Below are 10,756 nucleotides of genomic sequence, written 5' to 3'. Positions count from 1 at the left end.
TTTTTTTAAAGATTTTATTTATTTATTTATTTGAGACAGAGAGAATGAGAGACAGAGAGCATGAGAGAGAGGAGGGTCAGAGGGAGAAGCAGACTCCCTGCCGAGCAGGGAGCCCGATGCGGGACTCGATCCCGGGACTCCAGGATCATGACCTGAGCCGAAGGCAGTCGCTTAACCAACTGAGCCACCCAGGCGCCCGCCTATTTTTTACTATTGAGATTTTTGCTGTTTGAGGTTTTTTGCTATTGAGTTGTAGGAGTTCCTTATATTTTAGATATTAATCCCTTATCCAGGTAGATGGTTTACAAATATTTTCTCAAATCTATAGGTCAACTTTTCATTTTATTTATTTTTCTGTGTGGAAACTTATTTTTTTAAAGATTTTATTTGAGAGAAAGAGCACAAATGGGGAGTGAGGAGGCGGAGGGGTGGGCACGGGAGGGGCAGAGGGAGAGGGAGAGAGAGAATTTTAAACAGGCTCCACAGCCAAGATGGAGCCAAGGGCACAAGGTTCGATCTCATGACCCTGAATATTTTCACTGAACAGAATGAGACTGATAGTGGTTTCCTTGAAGTATTTTAAAAATGTTCCACCTACCCATGGCATTCATACTTTCTGATGAGAAATTTTGTTATTAAAGGTATTGTTTTCCTATATGTAATGCATCAGTATTCCATAAGAAGCTTTCAAGGTTTTTTTTCCTTTGATTCTCAGCAGTTTTATTATGGTCTGTCTCAGCAAAGGTTTCTTTTTAGTTTATCCTTTTTGTGGGATTACAGGCATACCTCATTTTATTGAGCTTTGCAGATCAGGTTTTTTTTTTTTTTAAAGATTTTATTTGTCCATTTGACAGAGAGAGACACAGTGAGAGAGGGAACACAAGCAGGGGGAGTGGGAGAGGGAGAAGCAGGCTTCCTGCCGAGCAGGGAGCCCGCTGCGGGGCTCGATCCCAGGACCCTGGGATCATGACCTGAGCCGAAGGCAGACACTTAATGACTGAGCCACCAGGCACCCCTGCAGATCAGGTATTCTTTAAAAATTGAAAGTTTGTGACAAGTCAGTCTTGAACAAATCTATTGGTGCCAAAAAAATTTTCGAACAATATTTGCTCACTTTGTGTCTCTGTGTTATATTTTGGTTAAGTCTTACATCAAAATGTTCATTATTATTGTATTTGTTGTAGTGATCTGTCATCAGTGATTATGACTCACTGCTCAGATGATGATTAGCATTTTTTAGTGATAAGGTGTTCATTAAGGTATGTATATTTGTTTACACAATGCTATCGCACATTTAACATACTATAGTGTAGTGTAAACATGACTTTTATATGCACCAGGAAACCAAAAAATTCATTTGACTCTCTTTATTGTGACATACTTTATTGTGGCAGTCTGGAACCAAACCCAAAATATCCCAAGGCATGCCCATATCTTTCTTGAATCTGTAAGTTTGTATCTTTTGCCAAATTTGGTAGGTTTTTGGCCATTATTTCTTTAAATATTTTCTCTTCATTGCACTTTCTTCTCTCCTTCTACAATTCAAATGACACAAGTGTTAAACTTTTTGGTATTGTCCCTTAGGTCCTAAAGTTTCTGTTAAATTTTTTTAATCTTTTCTATTGGAGGGGTGCCTGGGTGGCTCAGTCAGTTAAGCATCTTCCTTCGGCTCAGGTCATGATCCTGGAGTCCTAGGATCGAGCCCCATGTTGGGCTCACTGCTCAGTGCTCCTCTTTCTCCCTCTCTCTCTCTCAAAAAAATATATAAAATCTTCTTTAAAAGTCTTTTATGTTGGGGGGCGCCTGGGTGGCTCAGTCATTAAGCATCTGCCTTCAGCTCAGGTCATGATCCCAGGGTCCTGGGATCAAGCCCCATGTCATGCTCCCTGCTCGGCGGGAAGCCTGTTTCTCCCTCTCCCACTCCCCCTGCTTGTGTTCCTGCTCTCACTGTCTCTCTCTGTGAAATAAATAAAATCTTTAAAATATATATATATTTTATGTTGGATAATTTTTATTGATATATGTTCAAATTCACTTCAATCTTTCCTTTGTTTTCTCCATTTTGTTATTGAGCCCATCAAGTAGGTTTTAATTTTTGTTATTATTTTCCAGTTCTAAAATTTACTTTTGATCCTTTTTTTTATAGCTTCTATTTCTCTGCTTGTCATTCTCTGAGGAGTGTTCACCTTTACTTCTTGAAACATGGTTCTCATAGCATTTGAAAGTCTTTGGTAATTCGAACATGTGTGACCTCAGTGTTGGGTCTTTTATTTTTTTTTCCCCACTGTGAGTTGAAATTTTCTTCATTCTTTGTATGTAGAATACATTTTTGTTTCTTGGACATTTTGAATAATTTTATTCTCTTGGCCTAGATTAAATCCTATGGAAGTTGATAATTTTGGTTGGTTTTAGCAGGCAATTTATTTCCATTCAGCATGCAAGTTCCAAACCACTTTCTGTGCCTTGAGGCTCCAATGTCAGTTCAGTTTTCAAAGCATTTGCAGTGTTGTTATGCTTTACGTGTGCTTCACCCACTATCCATTTTGGGACCCAGATGATGATCTACCTTCTGATTCAGTTCTCAAGGCCTTTCGTATGCTGCCTAGTGTCAGATCTACACATGTACAGCTTGAGAGTGCTGCCTCAAGTCCATACACCTTATGGGACCCCTGACTTGAGTTGCCTCCTCGCCTCTGTCTCCCCAGAACTCTTTAGTTCCCAGAGATCCCCTTCCTGATCTAGTTAGATCTAAAGAGCTTTAGTTTTCCTATTCTTTTTTTTTTTTTTTTTTTTTACACTAGGCTCCACAGCCCACCTGGGACTTCAACTCATGACCCAGAGATCAAGAGTCACATGCTCTACCAACTGAGCCAGCCAGGCACCCCTTTAGTTTTCCTATTCTGCTGTGCCCTTCCCACAGCTAGGTCTTCCTCCAGTGCCAAGCAGTAAGAGAATAAAGAGGAAAAAAGTAATGGGATTTCCTCTATTCTATTCAAAACAGACTTTCACTAATAAGGTAGGATTCTCCTTCCTCAGAGTTTAAGTACTTGCTGGCAGCTGCTGCAACTACCACCTGCCCACTACAGGATTGCAGCTTTCAGACTATTGTTTGCCTGGGGTGAGACCAGAAAGAAAACAAAAACAACATAAATTTCTTAGACATTACCCCACAAAATCCTCTTCTCCCACTCATTTGACCAGAAAGAGCCTCTCTCGGAGTTCTTTCTATTTGAGCTTGGTGCACAGTTCTGGGATTCAGGTTGTGTTTTAGTCCAGGCAAGAACACTTAACCACCAAATTAGTCAAACTTCCAAATTCTGGTTTCCTTCTCCAGTCTACTAAAATTTACTTTCAGGTTTCTCTAATAGCTGCCCATCCATTCTCTCTAGGATTTTAACTGCATTCAGTGGGAGACACAGGGAAGAATATACTAATTCTATCTTAACTGGTATTGGCTCTTTCTTTTTTAAGATTAATTTATTTTAGAGAGAAAGTGCACGTGTGAGTGGGGGAGGGGGGGTGACAGAGGGAGAAGTGGGAGAGAGTCCCAAGCAGACTCCCCACCAAGCGCGGAACCCTTCCTGGGGCTCAATCCCACAACCCCAAGATCATGACCCGAGCCAAAAACCAAGAGTCAGACACTCAACCGACTGAGCCACCTAGGTGCCCCTTCTGTTTGTTTTTTTAACTTCTTGAGTTTGGATACATCTTGCTTAAGAAGCTGTAAATAGAGTGCAATCATATAAATTATATAAATTTTAAAATGGTGACTGATAAGCAAAGTTCTAGCTCTCAAATCATGATTTCCTCAATTCTTGGTTTCATTGCTAATGTTTTCCTTAGGGTATTTGTATTCATATTCATAAATCTGTTTTTTTTTTTTAGAAATAATCCTCATCCAATATTGTTTCAGACTGTTAGTCTTATAGAATTAGCTTGTAAAATTCTTTTACAGATTATCTCTGCAGTTTTCACCTGGTGACTTATTTATGTATTTTTTTAAAAGAGAGATTTTGAACCAAATTTTCATTTTCCCACTACATTTATTAGACGAGGCCAATTTCTACTTTGAGTCAATTTGAAAAAAAAATATTTTATATACATAGTATTACCATGCTATTTTAAAACTCTCCATAAATATATGTATGCCACCTTATTAAAGCCATTGTATTTCTCATCTTTACACTGATCAAATTTATAAGTCTAGTTTAGATCGGTGTTTTTTCCACAGAAAATAGATGTTTTACTCTTCCTCCATTAACTTCTAACTGTATGAATGGTTTCCTTCTGCTGGATTTAGGTTAATCTGTTCTTTTCCTAGTTTTTTTTTTTTTTTTAAGATTTTATTTATTTATTTGAGAGAGAGAGACAGAGATAGTGAGAGAGAACATGAGTGGGGAGGAGAGGGAGAAGCAGGCTTCCTGTTGAGCAGGGAGCCCAACGCGGGGCTCCATCCCAGGACCCCGGGATCATGACCTGAGCCGAAGGCAGACACTTAACCGACTGAGCCACCCAGGTGCCACCTTTTCCTAGTTTCTTAGGTTTGGATTGCTTTGACAGCTTATCAACTCTCCACTATGTGACAGATACTGTATTAGAACTAGGATTATAAGTGTAATCATGTGGGGCAATATCATTTGTTAGATGGTGACTGTTAAGCAAATCAAAATTCTGGCCCTAAATTTTCATTTCCTGCATTTATTAAAGAGTACTAATTTCCCACAAGATTACTTTCCAAAAATGACTTTGATCACCTCCTACAGGTTTTGATATATAGCAACTCATTATCACTCATATCTGAATGGTATCCTATTTCAACTCTGGTCTTGCCTTTGAATCAAACAAAATATAAATTTCCAAGAGGGTGTTAGAATCACTTCACAGATTACTTTCTAATTGTAAGGATTAAAAAGGACCTTTAAAATGAGAAATTTAACAGTCATCACCTTAACCATATGATCAAATTTAGTTTCATGGTATCAATATGTGCCTCAATATATGACAATACAAAATATTTAACATCATTTATGATAAAATATTCTTGCAAAATTGTTTAACCCAAACTCAATCTTTTCTCTACACTTAATTTCCAATGTAGATGGCAGAGTAAGTTAAATGGGAACATTAGGAAACAAACACAACAATCCAAAATATGGAACACCCTACAAGACAACTGCATGGCCTCTAAGAAGAAAAAGCCAGCGTCATGGAAAAAAGGAATAAAGGTAAAGAACAAAACTAGACTAAAAGAGACATATCAACTAAATGTAATTTATGAACCTAGAGTTGATTCTAGATAAAAAGAAAAATAAATAGCTATTAAAGTCAATCTTGGGACAACTGGGAAAATTTGAACATGCATCACTTGACATATTTTAGAAGGTGTGATTATATTATGGTTATGTAGAAAATTATAGGAAGATAAAGCAAATATGACAAACTGTTAGCTTTTTTTTTTTTTTTTTTTAATTTGACAGAGAGATAGTGAGAGTGGGAACACAAGCAGGGGGAGTGGGAGAGGGAGAAGCAGGCGTCCCGCCAACAGGGAGCCCGACGTGGGGCTTGATCCCAGGACCCTGGGACCATGACCTGAGCCGAAGGCAGATGCTTAATGACTGAGCCACCCAGGCACCCCTAAACTGTTAGCTTTTAAACCGGGTGGGGGTTGGATGGTAAATGCCTGTTCATTATCCTTTTCAACTTTTCTGTGTTTGGAAGTTTTCATAATGACAAGATGGGGAAGTTTAACGGGCAGTTTTCTCCGTTATCCTTTTGATAATTTCTAATAAATTTTGAATTCTAAGAAGATAGTGTAGATTATAGAATACGTGTTATTTGGACTTGACTGCAAACTGCATAATACCCTTTTCTACTTCTTCAGCAATGAGCTATATTCTCAATATATATTTACAGCCATTAATTCCAGAGTATTCCAGGATTAATTTCCTGTTGCAACTTAGGAATGAAGTTGTCTCACATGTTCTTTATTTTTTTTAAGTTTATTTATTTATTTAGTAATCTCTACACCCAATGTGGGGCTTGAACTCACAACCCCAAGATCAAGAGTTGTGTGCTCTTCTGACTAAGCCAGTCATGTGCCCCCATGTTCTTTATATTCTACTATACTTTATTCAGAATCAATTATTTGAAGTTCAATAGGAGGTGGGTAGTGATTGGAGGCTTTCTAAGTTCATTACCAATATAGATTCTTTCATAAGAATTCATTAACAGTTATGCTATTATTACCAGAAGAACAGTAGCTAATCTTTAGTTGCCAAATAATCTTACAAGGGTTTACAGGAGTTAATCCTCACAAAAACACTATCAGATAGGTATTAACTTCACCCTTTTACAACTGAGGCACAGAGCTAATAAGTATATTGTTGAATATCTTGAAGATGATGATAGGCTAAGTATGTGCTGTGACTTAAGGCTTTCCTTCAGTTCCACAACTGATAGAGTAAGAAATTCTTCTCTAGTGTGAATCTGCTAACATCCAACAGGAACTGAGTGATTTTAGAAATCTTGTATATTCAATAGATTTAAGACACCTGGTATGAAATTTTTTATGCCAAATTAAGTTGTAAGATTGACCCCCCCGCCCCCAGAAAAGGGTTTCCTAAACATTTTCCCCTAGTATGAATAATATTCTATGAATAATGGAGTAAAAGTACTTTCATATGTACTCAATAAGGTTATGAATTCTCAGATTTGATAGTGGCATGAATATTGGGCCTTCATACATTTCTCACCTTTTTAGAGTTTTTCATCATTATAAATTCTCTGATGCTCAATAAGGTATAAGCAAAATCTAAAGGCATTCCCACATTCTTTACATTCACAGGGTTTCTCCTTAGTGTACATTCACTGATGTACATTTTATCTAAAGGCCTTCCCACATCACTCCTCACTTATAGAATTGGTTTCTCAGCATTGTGAAATATCTGATGATCTGTAAGGATTTAATGAAGTTGAAAGGCTTTTCCATATACCTTCAACCGAATTTCTTGTTAGTATGCATTTTTTGATGTTGATTAAATGTTGAATTCCATCTATAGGCATTCTCACATTCCTTATATTTGTAGGGTTTCTCTTTAGTATACATTCTCTTTAGTGTACATAGTGATGTTGGGTAAGTTGAATTCTGTCTAAAGACCTTGCCACATTTCTTATATTCACAGGGCTTCTCACTAGTATGTATACTGTGATGACCTTTAAGGTGTGAATGCAGTCTAAAGGCTTTCCTACATTCCTTACATTCATAAGATTTCTCACCTTTATGAATTTTAGATGTCAATTGAGTTGTTCATGCAATATAAATGGTTTTTAACATTCCTTATATTCGTAGTTTTTCATCAATATGAATTTTCTGGTGTACTCTAAAGTATCTCAAAGAGCTGAAGGTCTTCTCACAGTCCTGACATTTACAGCGTTTCTCACCAAAATGAGAATGCTGGTATATATATATTTTTTAAGATTTTATTTATTTATTTGACAGAGAGAGACACAGCAAGAGAGGGAACACAAGCAGGGGGAGTAGGAGAGGGAGAAGCAGGCTTCCTGCGGAGCAGGGAGCCCGATGCGGGGCTCGATCCCAGGACTCTGGGATCATGACCTGAGCCGAAGGCAGACGCTTAACCGACTGAGCCACCCAGGCACCCCAGTATGCTGGTATATTTTAAGGTCTTTGCCAAAATTAAAAGCTTTCCTACAGTCTTTACTTTTTTTTTTTTAAAGATTTTATTTATTTATTTGAGAGAGACACAGTAAGAGAGGGAACACAAGCAGGAGGAGTGGGAGAGGGAGAAGCAGGCGTCCCGCTGAGCAGGGAGCCCGAAGCAGGGCTCGGTCCCAGGACCCTGGGATCATGACCCGAGCTGAAGGTAGACGCTTAATGATTGAGCCACCCAGGCACCCCACATTCTTTACTTTTTTTTTTTTTTTTTAATATTTTATTTATTTATTTGACAGAGAGAGACACAGCGAGAGAGGGAACACAAGCAGGGGGAGTGGGAGAGGGAGAAGCAGGCTTCCCGCCGAGCAGGGAGCCCGATGCGGGGCTCGATCCCAGGACCCTGGGATCATGACCTGAGCCGAAGGCAGACGCTTAACGACTGAGCCACCCAGGCGCCCCCACATTCTTTACTTTTATAGGGTTTCACACTACTATGAATTTTAGATGTTGAGTGAGATGCTGATGTATTCTAAAGGCCTTCCCACATTCCTTACATTAATAGGGTTTTTCACCAGTATGAATTTTCTGGTGTACTCTGACATACCTGCCCAAACTAAAAGTCTTTCCACATTCATAGGATTTCTCACCAGGATGAGTATTTTGGTATACTCTAAGATCTCTGCCAAAACTAAAAGCCTTCCCACATTCTAGACATTTACAGGTTTTCAGATGTTGAGTTCTCCATGAAGCTTAAAGGCCTTCCCACATTCCTTACATACATGCATAAGAATTTTTTTTTAGAGGCGCCTGGGTGGCTCAGTCGTTAGGCGTCTGCCTTCGCCTCAGGTCATGATCCCAGGGTCCTGGGATTGAGCCCCACATCGGGCTCTCTGCTCAGCAGGAAGCCTGCTTCTTCCTCTCCCAGTCCCCCTGCTTATGTTCCCTCTCACTGTCTCTCTGTCAAATAAATAAATAAAATATTAAAAAAAAAAAAAAATTTTTTTTAACAGATGTTTATTTATTTGTCAGAGAGAGAGAGAGTGCACAAGCAGAGGGAGTGGGAGAGGGAAAAGCAGGCTCCCCGCTGAGCAAGGAGCCTGATGCCCAGACTCAATCCCAGGACCCTGGGATCATGACCTGAGCTGAAGGCAGATGCTTAACTGAGCCACCCAAGCATCCCGTGATGTAGTGATTTTTAATATAAATAAATAAAATAATGGTGGAATTACAATCAATGGTTTATTAAATTCAATCAAATGTATTTTTTAAATAAGCTTACTAAGCCTTTTTGTTTTTATTTTTTTATTTTTTTTAAGATTTTTTATTTATTCGTTTGAGACAGAGGCAGAGACAGAGCACAAGCAGGGGGAGAGGCAGAGGAAGAAGCCACTCCCCACTAAGCTGGGAGCCCAACATGGGGCTCAATCCCAGGACCTGGAGATCATGACCTGAGCCGAAGGTAGACTCAACCATCTGAGCCACCCAGGCGCCCTCTTTTATTTATTTTTTTTAAGATTTTATTTATTTGAGGGGCACTTGGGTGGCTCATTCGTTGGGCGTCTGCCTTCGGCTCAGGTCGTGAGCCCAGAGTTCTGGATCGAGCCCCGCATCGGGCTCCCTGCTCAGCGGGAAGCCTGCTTCTCCCTCTCCCGCTCCCCCTGCTTGTGTTCCCTCTCTTATGCTGTCTCTCTCTGTCAAATAAATAAAATCTTTAAAAAAAAAAAAAAGAATTAAAAAAAAAGATTTTATTTGAGAGACAGAGCACGAGCTGGGGGAGGCGCAGAGGGAGAGGGATAAGCAGACTCCCCGCTGAGCAGGGAGCCCGCTGCTGGTCTCGATCCCAGGACCCTGAGATCACGACCTGAGCTAAAGGCAGACGCTTAACCTTAACTGAGCCATCCAGGTGCCCCAATTCAATCACATGTATTAAAAAAAAAAATGCAAAAAATAAATAAAACAAGAAAGTTCTTAGAAAGAATTCAGAACCGGGGCGCCTGGGTGGCTCTGTCGTTAAGCGTCTGCCTTCGGCTCAGGTCACGGTTCCAGGATCCTGGGATCGAGCCCCACATCAGGCTCTCTGCTCAGCAGGAAGCCTGCTTCTCCCTCTCCCACTCCCTCTGCTTGTGTTCCCTCTCTCACTGTGTCTCTCTCTGTCAAATAAATAAAAATTTAAAAAAAAAAAAAACACACAATAAAAGAAAGAGTTCAGAACCATAGGTCGCCTGGGTGGCTCAGTCAGTTAAGCATCTGCCTTCAGCTCAGGTCATGATCCCAGAGTTCTGGGATCGAGCCCCTTGTGGGGCTCCCTGCTCAGTGGGGAGCCTGCTTCCCCCTCTCCCTCTGTCCCCCCACTTGTGCTCTTGCTCTCTCTCTGAAATAAATAAATAAAATTTTTTAAAAAAAGAGGGAGGGCGCCTGGGTGGCTCAGTCGTTAAGCGTCTGCCTTCGGCTCAGGTCATGATCTCAGGGTCCTGGCCTCCCGGCTCTGCGGAAAGCCTGCTTCTCCCTCTCCCACTCCCCCTGCTTGTGTTCCCTCTCTCGCTGTGTCTCTCTCTGTCAAATAAATAAATAAAATCTTTTAAAAAAAAGAGGAAGAGAGAGAAAGAAAGAATTCAGAACCTGAAAGATGAACATAAAAATTGTGAATGTTTCAAAAAGAAAAAGCTGTGTGCTTACAAGAGAATAAGAATCAGATTAATCAGACTTTCATCAGTTACAAATATGTGAGGAAAACTAAATCTTTTATTTTATTTTTTTTTAAAGATTTTACTTATTTATTTGACAGAGAGAGACACAGCAAGAGAGGGAACACAAGCAGGGGGAGTGGGAGAGGGAGAAGCAGGCTCCCCACCGAGCAGGGAGCCCGATGTGGGGCTCGATCCCAGGAAGGAAAATAATTTTGCATTTAGAACCCCATACTTTGCAAAACAGAAGAGAAATCTAAGCAGAATAAAGAAATCTCTGAGTGCCGACAGAAAATGAATATCCACCTTTTAATCAGGAATTAGACATCTGAAATCAGAGGGGGAGACGAACCATGAGAGACTATGGACTCTGAGAAACAAACTGAGGGTTCTAGAG

The 10,756-nt window shown here is 40.0% G+C and overlaps 1 long non-coding RNA gene across 1 annotated transcript in view; it reads left to right on the top strand.

The window, feature by feature from the left end:
* Positions 1-5,110: 5,110 nt before the first annotated feature.
* Positions 5,111-10,756, top strand: part of LOC145717660 (uncharacterized) — a 22,686-nt gene continuing 17,040 nt past the window's right edge. The window contains exon 1 of the long non-coding RNA XR_014141030.1: positions 5,111-5,225. This is a non-coding gene — a long non-coding RNA (uncharacterized LOC145717660). The remainder of the gene's footprint in view (positions 5,226-10,756) is intronic.

This window comes from Leptonychotes weddellii, chromosome 16 (genome assembly GCF_054177405.1).
Source record: "Leptonychotes weddellii isolate Sample4059 chromosome 16, ASM5417740v2, whole genome shotgun sequence".
Classification (NCBI taxonomy): Eukaryota; Metazoa; Chordata; class Mammalia; order Carnivora; family Phocidae; genus Leptonychotes; species Leptonychotes weddellii.
This window is presented reverse-complemented; position numbering and strand designations above follow the sequence as displayed.